The sequence below is a fragment of the Schistocerca americana genome, chromosome 2 (genome assembly GCF_021461395.2).
Source record: "Schistocerca americana isolate TAMUIC-IGC-003095 chromosome 2, iqSchAmer2.1, whole genome shotgun sequence".
Taxonomy (NCBI): domain Eukaryota; kingdom Metazoa; phylum Arthropoda; class Insecta; order Orthoptera; family Acrididae; genus Schistocerca; species Schistocerca americana.
In genome coordinates this window covers 1069812791-1069827045 of record NC_060120.1, presented here as the reverse complement: position 1 = coordinate 1069827045, position 14255 = coordinate 1069812791, and positions in this window count along the sequence as shown.

Genomic DNA, 14255 nt, shown 5'->3' with positions numbered 1-14255 from the left:
CTTGTACTTAAGCCGGCATTGTGCCTTTTGTATTAAATTCGGATGCAATTTCTGTGTTTCATCGACACTAAGAAGGTCCAAGGTATACCGTAAACCTGAAGTGAAGCATCGGAATCTAAAACTGGACTCACAGGAGAGGTTCAAATCATAGAAAGTTTGAGTGTCAGTCCTCTTGAACTTAAGTCGGCATTGTGCCTGTTGTAATAAATTCGGATGCAATTTCTGTGTTTCATCGTCAATAAGAACGTCCAAGGTATACAGGAAACCTTTGGTGGAGCATCGGAATCTGAAATTGGAGTCACAGGAGAGGTTCAAATCATAGAAAGTAAGAGTGTCCGTCCGCTTGTACTTAAGTCTTCATATACCTTTTGTATTAAATTCGGATGCAATTTCTGTGTTTCATCGACAATAAGAAGGTCCAAGGTATACAGTAAACCTTAAGTGAAGCATCGGAATCTAAAACTGGACTCACAGGAGAGGTTCAAATCATAGAAAGTTAGAGTGCCAGTCCTCTTGTACTTAAGTCGGCATTGTGCCTTTTGTATTAAACTCGGATGCAATTTCTGTGCTTCATCGACAATAAGAAGGGCCAAGGGATACAGTAAACCTGAAGTGAAGCATCGCAATCTAAAACTGCTCTCAAAGGAGAGATTAAAATCACAGAAAGTTAGTGTGTCCGTCGTCTTGCACTTAAGTCGGCATTGTGCCTTTTGTATTAAATTCGGATGCAAATTTCTGTGTTTCATCGTCAATAAGATGGTCCAAGGGATACAGTAAAACTGAAGTGAAGCATCGGAACCTAAAACTGGACTCACAGGAGAGGTTAAAATCATAGAAAGTGAGAGTGTCAGTCCTCTTGTACTTAAGTCGGCATTGTGACTTTTGTATTAAATTCGGATGCAAATTCTGCGTTTGATCATCAATAAGAAGGTCCAAGGTATACAGTAAACCTGAAGTGAAGCATCGAAAACTAAAACTCCACTCACAGGAGTGGTTCAAATCATAGAAATTTATAGTGTCAGTCCTCTTGTACTTAAGTCGGCATTTTGCCTTTTGTACTAAATTCGGATGCAATTTCTGTGTATCATCGTCAATAAGAAGGTCCAAGGTATACAGTAAACTTGAAGTGAAGCATCGGAATCTAAAACTGGACTCACAGGAGAGGTTCAAATCACAGAAAGTTAGAGTGTCAGTACTCTTGCACTTAAGTCAACATTGTGCCTTTTGTATTATATTCGGATGCAATTTCTGTGTTTCATCGTAAGTAAGAAGGTCCAAGGTATACAGTAAACCTGAAGTGAAGCATCGGAAACTAAAACTGGACTCACAGGAGAGGTTCAAATCATAGAAAGTCAGAGTGTCAGTCCTCTTGTACTTATGTCAGCATTGTGCCTTTTGTATTAAATTCGGATGCAATTTGTGTGTTTCATCGTCAATAAGATGGTCCAAGGGATACAGTAAACCTGAAGTGAAGCATCGGAATCTAAAACTGGACTCACAGGAAAGGTTCAAATCATAGAAAGTTAGATCTTCAGTCCTCTTGTACTTAAGTCGGCATTGTGCCCTGTGTATTAAATTCGGATGCAATTTCTGTGTTTCATCGTCAATAAGAAGGTCCAAGGTATACAGTAATCCTGAAGTGAAGCATCGGAATCTGAAACTGGAATCACAGGAGAGTTTCAAATCAAAGAAAGTTAGAGTGTCAGTCCTCTAGTACTTAATTCTGCATTGTGCCATTTGTATTAAATTCGGATGCAATTTCTGTGTTTCATCGTCAATAAGAAGGTCCAAGGTATACAGTTAACCTGAAGGGAAGCTTCGGAATGTAGTACTGGACTCACAGGAGAGGTTCAAATCATACAAAGTTAAAGTGTCAGTCCTCTTTTACTTAAGTCTGCATTGTGATTTTTGTATTAAATTTGGATGCAATTTCTATGTTTCATCGTCAATAAGAAGGTCCACGGGATACAGTAAACCTGAAGTGAAGCATCGGAATCTAAAACTGGACTCACAGGAGAGGTTCAAAGTCGGCATTGTGCCTTTTGTATTAAATTCAGATGCAATTTCTGTGCTTCATCGTCAATAAGAAGGTCCAAGGGATACAGTAAACCAAAAGTGAAGCATTGGAGTCTAAAACTGGACTCACAGGAGAGGTTCAAAACAGAGAAAGTTAGAGTGTCAGTCCTGTTGTACTTAAGTCGTCATTGTGCATTTTGTATTAAATTCGGATGCGATTTCTGTGTAACATCGTCAATAAGAAGGTCCAAGGTATATAGTAAACCTGAAGTGAAGCATCGGAATTTGAAACTACACTCACAGGAGATGTTCAAATCATAGAAAGTAAGAGTGTCAGTCCTCTTGTACTTAAGTCTTCATTGTGCCTTTTATATTAAATTCGGACGCAATTTCTGTGTTTCATCGTCAATAAGAAGGTCCAAGGTATACAGTAAACCTGAAGTGAAGCATTGGAGTCTAACACTGGACTCACAGGAGAGGTTCAAATCATAGAATGTGAGAGTCTCAGTCCTCTCGTACTTAAGTCGGCATTGTGCCTTTTGTATTAAATTCGGATGCAATTTCTGTGTTTCATCGTCAACTAGAAGGTCCAAGGTACACCGTAAACCTGAAGTGAAGCATCGGAATCTAAAACTGGTCACACAGGAGAGGTTTAAATCAAAGAAAGTTAGAGTGTCTGTCCTCTTGTACTTAATTCGGCATTGTGCCTTTTGTATTAAATTCGGATGCAATTTCTATGTTTCATCGTCAATAAGAAGGTAAAAGAGATACAGTAAACCGGAAGTGAAACATCGGAATCTAAAACTGCACTCACAGGAGACGTTTAAATCAAAGAAAATTAGAGTGTCTGTCCTCTTGTACTTAAGTCGGAATTGTGCCTTTTGTATTAAATTCGAATTCAATTTCCGTGTTTCATCGTCAATAAGAAGGTCCAAGGTATACAGTAAACCTGAAGTGAAGCATCTGAATCTAAAACGCAAATCACAGGAGAGGTTCAAATCATAGATAGTTATAGTGTCAGTCCTCTTGTACTTAAGTTGATATTGTGCCTTTTGTATTAAATTCGGATGCAATTTCTGTGTTTCATCGTCAATAAGAAGGTCCAGGGGATAAAGTAAACCTGAAGTGCAGCATCGGAATCTAAAACTGGACTCACAGGAAAGGTTCAAATCATAGAATGTGAGAGTGTCAGTCCTCTCGTACTTAAGTCGGCATTGTGCCTTTTGTATTAAATTCGGATGCAATTTCTGTGTTTCATCGTCAACAAGATGGTCCAAGGTATACCGTAAACCTGAAGTGAAGCATCGGAATCTAAAACTGGTCACACAGGAGAGGTTCAAATCATAGAGAGTTAGAGTGTCAGTCCTCTTGTACTTAAGTCGGCATTGTGCCTTTTGTATTAAATTCGGATGCAATTTCTATGTTTCATCGTCAATAAGAAGGTCCAAGGTGTACAGTAAACCGAGAGTGAAGCATCGGAATCTAAAACTGCACTCACAGGAGAGGTTTAAATCAAAGAAAGTTAGAGTGTCTATCCTCTTGTACTTAAGTCGGAATTGTGCCTTTTGCATTAAATTCGAATGCAATTTCTGTGTTTCATCGTCAATAAGAAGGTCCAAGTTATACAGTAAGCCTGAAGTGAAGCATCAGAATCTAAAACTCAACTCACAGGAGAGGTTGAAATCATACAAAGTGATAGTGTCAGTCCTCTGGTATTTAAGTCGACAATGTGCCTTTTGTACTAAATTCGGATGCAATTTCTGTGTTTCATCGTCAATTAGAAGGTCTGAGGTATACAGTAAACCTGAAGTGAAGCATCGGAATCTAAAACTGGACTCACAGGAGATGTTCAAATCTTAGAAAGTTAGAGTGTCAGTCCTCTTGTACTTAAGTCGGCATTGTGCATTTTGTATTAAATTCGGATGCAATTTCTGTGTTTCATCGTCAATAAGAAGTTCCAAGGGATACAGTAAACCTGAAGTGAATCATCAGAATCTAAAACTGGACTCACAGGAGAGGTTCAAATCATAGAAAGTTAAAGTGTCAGTCCTCTTGTTCTTAAGTCGGCATTGTGCCTTTTGTATTAAATTCGGATGCAATTTATTTTTTTTGATCATCAATAAGAAGGTCCAAGGTATACAGTAAACCTGAAGTGAAGCATCGGAATATAAAACTCAATTCACAGGAGAGGTTCAAATCATAGAAAGGTAGAGTGTCAGTGCTCTAGTACTTAAGTCGGCATTGTGCCTTTTGTATTAAATTGAGATGCAATTTCTGTGTCTCATCGTCAATAAGAAGGTCCAAGGGATACAGATAACCTGAAGTGAAGCATCGGATTCTAAAACTGGACTCACAGGAGAGGTTCAAATCAATGAAAGTTAGAGTGTCAGTCCTCTTGTACTTTAGTCTGCATTGTGCATTTTGTATTCAATTCGGATGCAATTTCTGAGTTTCATCGTCAATAAGAAGGTAAAAGGTATACAGTAAACCTGAAGTGGATCTTCGGAATCAAAAACTAAACTCACAGGAGAGGTTTAAATCAAAGAAAGTTAGAGTGTCTGTCCTCTTGTACTTAAGTCGGCATTGTGCCTTTTCTTTTAAATTCGGATGCAATGTCTGTATTTCATCGTCAATAAGAGAGTCAAAGGTATACGGTAAACCTGAAGTGAAGCATCGCAATCTAAAACTGGACTCACAGGAGAGGTTCAAATCATAGAAAGTTAGAGTGTCAGTGCTCTTCTACTTAAGTCGGCATTGGTACTTTTGTATTAAATTCGGTTGCAATTCCTGTGTTTCATCGTGAATAAGAAGGTCCAAGGGATACAGTAAACCTGAAGTGAAGATTCGGAATCTAACACTGGACCCACAGGAGAGGTTCAAATCACAGAAAGTTAGAGTGTCAGTCCCCTTGTACTTAAGTCGGCATTGGTACTTTTGTATTAAATTCGAATGCAATTCCTGTGTTTCATCGTGAATAGGAAGGTCCAAGGGATACAGTAAACCTGAAGTGAAGACTCGGAATCTAACACTGGACTCACAGGAGAGGTTCAAATCATAGAAAGTTTGAGTGTCAGTCCTCTTGTACTTAAGTCGGCATTGTGCCTTTTGTAATAAATTCGGATGCAATTACTGTGTTTCATCGTCAATAAGAACGTCCAAGGTATACAGGAAACGTTTGGTGGAGCATCGGAATCTGAAATTGGACTCACAGGAGAGGTTCAAATCTTAGAAAGTAAGAGTGTCCGTCCGCCTGTACTTAAGTCTTCATATACCTTTTGTATTAAATTCGGATGCAATTTCTGTGTTTCATCGACAATAAGAAGGTCCAAGGTATACAGTAAACCTTAAGTGAAGCATCGGAATTTAAAACTGGACTCACAGGAGAGGTTCAAATCATAGAAAGTTAGAGTGCCAGTCCTCTTGTACTTAAGTCGGCATTGTGCCTTTTGTATTACACTCGGATGCAATTTCTGTGCTTCATCGTCAATAAGAAGGGCCAAGGGATACAGTAAACCTGAAGTGAAGCATCGCAATCTAAAACTGCTCTCAAAGGAGAGACTAAAATCACAGAATGTTAGTGTGTCCGTCGTCTTGCACTTAAGTCGGCATTGTGATTTTTGTATTAAATTCGGATGCAATTTCTATGTTTCATCGTCAATAAAAAGGTTGAAGGTATACAGTAAACCTGAAGTGAGGCAACGGAATCTATAACTGGACTCACAGGAGAGGTTCAAATCATAGAAAGTTAGAGTGTCAGTGCTCTTGTACTTAAGTCGGCATTGTGCCTTTTGTATAAAATTCGGATGCAATTTCAGTGTTTCATCGTCAATTAGAAGGTCCAAGGGATACGGTAAACCTGAAGTGAAGCATCGGAATCTAAAACTGGACTCACAAGAGAGGTTCAAATCATAGAAAGTTAGAGTGTCAGTCCTCTTCTACTTAAGTCGGCATTGTGCCTTTTGTATTAAATTCGGATGCAAATTTCTGTGTTTCATCGTCAATAGGAAGGTCCAAGGTATACAGTAAACCTCAAGTGAAGCATCAGAATCTAAAACTGGACTCACAGGAGAGGTTCAAATCATAGAAAGTTAGAGTGTCAGTCCACTAGTACTTAAGTCGGCATTGTGCGTTTTGTATTAAATTCGGATGCAATTTCTGTGTTTCATCATCAATAAGAAGGTCTTAGGTATACTGTAAACCTGAAGTGAATCATCGGAATCTAAAACTGGACTCACAAGAGAGGTTCCAATCATAGAAAGTTAAGAGTGTCAGTCCTCTTGTACATAAGTCGGCATTGTGCCTTTTGTATTAAATTCGGACGCAATTTCTGTGTTTCATCGTCAATAAGAAGGTCGAAGGGATACAGTGAACCTGAAGTGAAGCATCGGAATTAAAACTGGACTCACAGGAGAGGATTGAATCAAAGAATGTTAGAGTGTCGGTCCTCTTGTACTTAAGTTGGCATTGTGCCTTTTGTATTAAATTCGGATGCAATTTCTGTATTTCATCGTCAATAAGCCGGTCCAAGGTATACAGTAAACCTGAAGTGAAGCATTGGAATCTAAAACTGGACTCACATTAGGGTTTCAAATCATAGAAAGTGAGAGTGTCAGTCCTCTTGTACTTAAGTCGGCATTGTGCCTTTTGTATTAAATTCGGATGCAATTTCTGTGTTTGATCATCAATAAGAAGGTCCAAGGTATACAGTAAAAATGAAGTGAAGCATCGGAATCTAAATCTCAACTCTCAGGAGAGGTTCAAACCATAGAAAGTTATAGTGTCAGTCTTCTTGTACTTAAGTCAGCATTGTGCCTTTTGTATTAAATTCGGATGCAATTTCTGTGTTTCATCGTCAATAAGCCGGTCCAAGGTATACAGTAAACCTGAAGTGAAGCATTGGAATCTAAAACTGGACTCACAGTAGGGTTTCAAATCATAGAAAGTTAGAGTGTCAGTCCTCTTCTACTTAAGTCGGCATTGGTACTTTTGTATTAAATTCGGTTGCAATTCCTGTGTTTCATCGTGAATAAGAAGGTCCAAGGGATACAGTAAACCTGAAGTGAAGATTCGGAATCTAACACTGGACCCACAGGAGAGGTTCATATCACAGAAAGTTAGAGTGTCAGTCCCCTTGTACTTAAGTCGGCATTGGTACTTTTGTATTAAATTCGGATGCAATTCCTGTGTTTCATCGTGAATAGGAAGGTCCAAGGGATACAGTAAACCTGAAGTGAAGACTCGGAATCTAACACTGGACTCACACTAGAGGTTCAAATCACAGAAAGTTAGAGTGTCAGTCCTCTTGTACTTAAGTCGACATTGTGCCTTTTGTATTAAATTCGGATGCAATTTCTGTGCTTCATCGTCAATAAGGAGGTCCAAGGGATACAGTAAACCTGAAGTGAAGCATCGGAATATAAAAATGGACTCACAGGAGAGGTTCAAATCATAGAAAGTTAGAGTGACAGTCCTCTTCTACTTACGTCGGCATTGTGCCTTTTGTATTAAATTCGGAATCAATTCCTGTGTTTCATCGTGAATAAGACGGTCCAAGGGATACAGTAAACATAAAGTTAAGATTCGGAATCTAACACTGCACTCACAGGAGAGGTTCAAATCACAGAAAGTTAGCGTGTCAGTCCTATTGTACTTATGTCGGAATTGTGCCTTTTGTATTGAATTCGGATGCAGTTCCTGTGTTTCATCGTCAATAAGAAGGTCCAAGGTATACAGTAAACCTGAAGAGAAGCATCAGAATCTAAAACTGGACTCGCAGGAGAGGTTCAAATCATAGAAAGTTAGTGTGTCAGTCCTCTTGAACTTAAGTCGGCATTGGGCCTTTTGTATTATATTCGGATGCAATTTCTGTGTTTCATCGTCAATAAGAAGGTCCGAGGGATACAGTAAACCTGAAGTGAAGCATCGGAATCTAAAACTGGACTCACAGGAGAGGTTCAAATCTTAAAAAGTTTGAGTGTCTGTCCTCTTGTACGTAAGTCGGCATTGTGCCTTTTGTATTAAATTCGGATGCAATTTCTGTGCTTCATCGTCAATAAGAAGGTCCAAGGGATACAGAAAGCCTGAAGTGAAGCATCGGAATCTATAACTGGACTCACAGGAGAGGTTCAAATCATAGAAAGTGAGAGTGTCAGTCCTCTTGTACTTAAGTCAGCATATTGCCTTTTGTATTAAATTCAGATGCAAATTCTGTGTTTGATCATAAATAAGAAGGTCCAAGTTATAAAGTACACTTGAAGTGAAGCATCGGAATCTGAAACTCAACTAACAGGAGAGGTTCAAATCATAGAAATTTATAGTGTCAGTCCTCTTGTACTTAAGTCGGCATTGTGCCTCTTGTATTAAATTCGGATGCAATTTCTGTGTTTCATCGTCAATAAGAAGGTCCAAGGTATATAGTAAAAATGAAGTGCAGCATCGGAATCAAAAACTGGACTCACAGGAGAGGTTCAAATCATAGAAAGTTAGAGTGTGACTCCCCTTGCACTTAAGTCGACATTGTGCCTTTTGTATTGTATTCGGATGCAATTTCTGTGTTTCTTCGTCAATAAGAAGGTCCAACGGGTACAGTAAACCTGAGCATCAGAATCTAAAACTGGACTCACAGGAGAAGTATAAATCAAAGAAAGTTAGAGTGTCTGTCCTCTTGTACTTAAGTCGACATTGTGCCTTTTGTATTAAATTCGGATGCAATTTCTGTTTTTGATCACCAATAAGAAGGTCCAAGGTATACAGTAAACTCGAACTGAAGCATCGGAATCTAAAACTCAACTCACAGGAGAGGTTCAAATCATAGAAAGTTAGAGTGTCAGTCCTCTTGTACTTAAGTCGGCATTGTGCCTTTTGTATTAAATTCGGATGCTATTTCTGTGTTTCATCGTCAATAAGAAGGTCCAAGGGATACAGTAATCCTAAAGTGAAGCATCGGAATCTAAAACTGGAATCACAGGAGAGGTTTAAATCATAGAAAGTTAGAGTGTCAGTCCTCTTGTACTTAAGTCGTCATTGTGCATTTTGTATTAAATTCGGATGCAATTTCTGTGTTTCATCGTCAATAAGAAGGTCCAAGGTATACAGTAATCCTGAAGTGAAGCATCAGAATCTGAAACTGGAATCACAGGAGAGTTTCAAATCAAAGAAAGTTAGAGTGTCAGTCCTTTAGTACTTAATTCTGCATTGTGCCTTTTGTATTAAATTCGGATGCAATTTCTGTGTTTCATCGTCATTAAGAAGGTCCAAGGTATACAGTTAACCTGAAGGGAAGCTTCGGAATGTAGTACTGGACTCACAGGAGAGGTTCAAATCATACAAAGTTAAAGTGTCAGTCGTCTTGTACTTAAGTCTGCGTTGTGCCTTTTGTATTAAATTCGGATGCAATTTCTATGTTTCATCCTCAAAAAGATGGTCCAAGGGATACAGTAAACCTGAAGTGAAGCATCGGAATCTAAAACTGGACTCACAGGAGAGGTTCAAAATCCGCATTGTGCCTTTTGTATTAAATTAGGATGCAATTTCTGTGCTTCATCGTCAATAAGAAGGTCCAAGGGATACAGTAAACCATAAGTGAAGCATTGGAGTCTAAAACTGGACTCACAGGAGAGGTTCAAATCATAGATAGTTATAGTGTCAGTCCTCTTCCAACTTCCGTCGGCATTGTGCATTTTGTAATAAATTCGGATGGATTTTCTGTGTTTCATTGTTAATAGGAAGGTCCAAGGTTTACAGTAAACCTGAAGTGTAGCATCGGAATCTAAAATTGGACTCACAGGAGAGGTTCAAATCATAGAAAGTAAGAGTGTCCGTCCGCTTGTACTTAAGTCTTCATGTACCTTTTGTATTAAATTCGGATGCAATTTCTGTGTTTCATCGACAATAAGAAGGTCCAAGGTATACAGTAAACCTTAAGTGAAGCATCGGAATCTAAAACTGGACTCACAGGAGAGGTTCAAATCACAGAAAGTTAGAGTGTCAGTCCTCTTGTACTTAAGTCGGCATTGTGCCTTTTGTATTAAATTCGGATGCAATTTCTGTGTTTCATCGACAATAAGAAGGTCCAAGGTATACAGTAAACCTGAACTGAAGCATCAGAATCTAAAACTGGACTCACAGTAGAGGTTCAAATCATTGTAAGTTAGAGTGTCAGTCCTCTAGTACTTAAGACGGCATTGTGCCTTTTGTATTAAATTCGGATGCAATTTCTGTGTTTCATCATTAATAAGAAAGTCTTAGGTATACTGTAAACCTGAAGTGAAGCAGCGGAATCTAAAACTGGACTCACAAGAGAGGTTCCAATCATAGGAAGTTAAGAGTGGAAGTCCTCTTGTACATAAGTCGGCATTGTGCCTTTTGTATTAAATTCGGATGCAATTTCTGTGTTTCATCGTCAATAAGAAGGTCGAAGGGATACAGTGAACCTGAAGTGAAGCATCGGAATTAAAACTGGACTCACAGGAGAGGTTTAAATCAAAGAATGTTAGAGTGTCTGTCCTCTTGTACTTAAGTCGGCATTGTGCTTTTTTGTATTAAATTCAGATGCAATTTCTGTGTTTCATCGTCAATAAGCCGGTCCAAAGTATACAGTAAACCTGAAGTGAAGCATTGGAATCTAAAACTGGACTCACAGGAGGGTTTCAAATCGTAGAATGTGAGAGTGTCAGTCCTCTTGTACCTAAGACGGCATTGTGCCTTTTGTATTAAATTCGGATGCAATTTCTGTGTTTGATCATCAATAAGAAGGTCCAAGGTATACAGTAAACCTGAAGTGAAGCATCGGAATCTAAAACTCAACTCTCAGGAGAGGTTCAAACCATAGAAAGTTATAGTGTCAGTCTTCTTGTACTTAAGTCAGCATTGTGCCTTTTGTATTAATTTCGGATGCAAATTCTGTGTTTTATCGTCAATACTAAGGTCCACGGTATACAGTAAACCTGAAGTGAAACACCGGAATCTAAAAATGGACTCACAGCAGAGGTTCAAATCATAGAAAGTTAGAGTGTCAGTCCCCTTGTACTTAAGTCGGCATTGGTACTTTTGTATTAAATTCGGTTGCATTTCCTGTGTTTCATCGTGAATAAGAAGGTCCAAGGGATACAGTAAACCTGAAGTAAAGATTCGGAATCGAACGATGGACTCACAGGAGAGGTTCACATCACAGAAAGTTAGAGTGTCAGTCCTCTTGTACTTAAGTCGTCATTGTGCCTTTTGTATTAAATTCGGATGCAATTTCTGTGCTTCGTCGTCAACAAGGAGGTCCAAGGGATACAGTAAACCTGAAGTGAAGCATCGGAATATAAAAATAGACTCTCAGGAGAGGTTCAAATCATAAAAAGTTAGAGTGACAGTCCTCTTCTACTTACGTCGGCATTGTGCCTTTTGTATTAAATTCGGAATCAATTCCTGTGTTTCATCGTGAATAAGAAGGTCCAAGGGATACAGTAAACCTGAAGTGAAGATTCGGAATCTAACACTGCACTCACAGGAGAGGTTCAAATCACAGAAAGTTAGCGTGTCAGTCCTATTGTACTTATGTCGGAATTGTGCCTTTTGTATTGAATTCGGATGCAGTTCCTGTGTTTCATCGTCAATAAGAAGGTCCAAGGTATACAGTAAACCTGAAGAGAAGCATCGGAATCTAAAACTGGACTCACAGGAGAGGTTCAAATCATAGAAAGTTAGAGTGTCAGTCCTCTTGAACTTAAGTCTGCATTGGGCCTTTTGTATTATATTCGGATGCAATTTCTGTGTTTCATCGTCAATAAGAAGGTCCGAGGGATACAGTAAACCTGAAGTGAAGCATCGGTATCTAAAACTGGACTCACAGGAGAGGTTCAAATCTTAGAAAGTTAGAGTGTCTGTCCTCTTGTACTTAAGTCGGCATTGTGCCTTTTGTATTAAATTCAGATGCAAATTTCTGTGCTTCATCGTCAATAAGAAGGTCCAAGGGATACAGAAAGCATGAAGTGAAGCATCGGAATCTATAACTGGACTCACAGGAGAGGTTCAAATCATAGAAAGTGAGAGTGTCAGTCCTCTTGTACTTAAGTCAGCATTGTGCCTTTTGTATTAAATTCAGATGCAAATTCTGTGTTTGATCATAAATAAGAAGGTCCAAGTTATAAAGTACACTTGAAGTGAAGCATCGGAATCTAAACCTCAACTCACAGGAGAGGTTCAAATCATAGAAAGTTATAGTGTCAGTCCTCTTGTACTTAAGTCGGCATTGTGCCTTTTGTATTAAATTCGGATGCAATTTCTGTGTTTCATCGTCAATATGAAGGTCCAAGGTATATAGTAAACCTGAAGTGAAGCATCGGAATATAAAACTGGACTCATAGGAGAGGTTCAAATCATAGAAAGTTAGAGTGTGACTCCCCTTGTACTTAAGTCGACATTGTGCCTTTTGTATTGAATTCGGATGCAATTTCTGTGTTTCATCGTCAATAAGAAGGTCCAACGTGTACAGTAAACCTGAAGTGAAGCATCGGAATCTAAAACTGGACTCACAGGGGAAGTTTAAATCAAAGAAAGTTAGAGTGTCTGTCCTCTTGTACTTAAGTCGACATTGTGCCTTTTGTATTAAATTCGGATGCAATTTCTGTTTTTGATCACCAATAAGAAGGTCCTAGGTATACAGTAAACCCGAACTGAAGCATCTGAATCTAAAACTCAACCCACAGGAGAGGTTCAAATCATAGAAAGTTAGAGTGTCAGTCCTCTTGTACTTAAGTCGTCATTGTGCATTTTGTATTAAATTCGGATGCAATTTCTGTGTTTCATCGTCAATAAGAAGGTCCAAGGTATACAGTAATCCTGAAGTGAAGCATCGGAATCTGAAACTGGAATCACAGGAGAGTTTCAAATCAAAGAAAGTTAGAGTATCAGTCCTTTAGTACTTAATTCTGCATTGTGCCTTTTGTATTAAATTCAGATGCAATTTCTGTGTTTCATCGTCATTAAGAAGGTCCAAGTTATACAGTTAACCTGAAGGGAAGCTTCGGAATGTAGTACTGGACTCACCGGAGAGGTTCAAATCATACAAAGTTAAAGTGTCAGTCCTCTTGTACTTAAGTCTGCATTGTGCCTTTTGTATTAAATTCGGATGCAATTTCTATGTTTCATCGTCAATAGGAAGGTCCAAGGGATACAGTAAACCTGAAGTGAAGCATCGGAATCTAAAACCGGACTCACAGGAGAGGTTCAAAGTCGGCATTGTGCCTTTTGTATTAAATTAGGGTGCAATTTCTGTGCTTCATCGTCAATAAGAAGGTCCAAGGAATACAGTAAACCAAAAGTGAAGCATTGGTGTCTAAAACTGGACTCACAGGAGAGGTTCAAATCTAGAAAGTTATAGTGTCAGTCTTCTTGTACTTAAGTCGTCATTGTGCATTTTGTACTAAATTCGGATGCAATTTCTGTGTATCATCGTCAATAAGAAGGCCCAAGGTATACATTAAACCTGAAGTGAAGCATCGGAATCTAAAACTGGTCTCACAGGAGAGGTTCAAATAATAAAAAGTTAGAGTGTCAGTCCTCTCGTACGTAAGTCGGCATTGTTTCTTTTGTATTAAATTCGGATGCAATTTCTGTGTTTCATCGTCAATTAGAAGGTCCGAGGTATACAGTAAACCTGAAGTGAAACTTCGGAATCTAAAACTGCAATCACAGGAGAGGTTGAAATCATAGAAAGTTAGAGTGTCAGTCCGCTTGAACTTAAGTCGGCATTGTGACTTTTGTATTAAATTCGGATGCAATTTCCGTGTTTCATCGTCAATAAGATGGTCCAAGGAATACAGTAAACCTCAAGTGAAGCATCAGAATCTAAAACTGGACTCACAGGGGAGGTTCAATTCATAGAAAGTTAGAGTGTCAGTCCTATTGTACTTAAGTCGGCAGTGTGCCTTTTGTATTAAATTCGGATGCAAATCCTGTGTTTCATCGTCAACAAGAAGGTCCAAGGTATACAGTAAACCTGAAGTGAAGCATCGGAATCTAAAACTGGTCACACAGGAGAGGTTCAAATCATAGAGAGTTAGAGTGACTGTAATCTTGTACTTATGTCGGAATTGTGCCTTTTGCATTAAATTCGAATGCAATTTCTGTGTTTCATCGTCAATAAGAAGGTCCAAGGTGTACAGTAAACCTGAAGTGAAGCATCAGAACCTAAACCTCAACTCACGGGAGAGGTTGAAATCATACAAAGTTATAGTGTCAGTCCTCTGGTA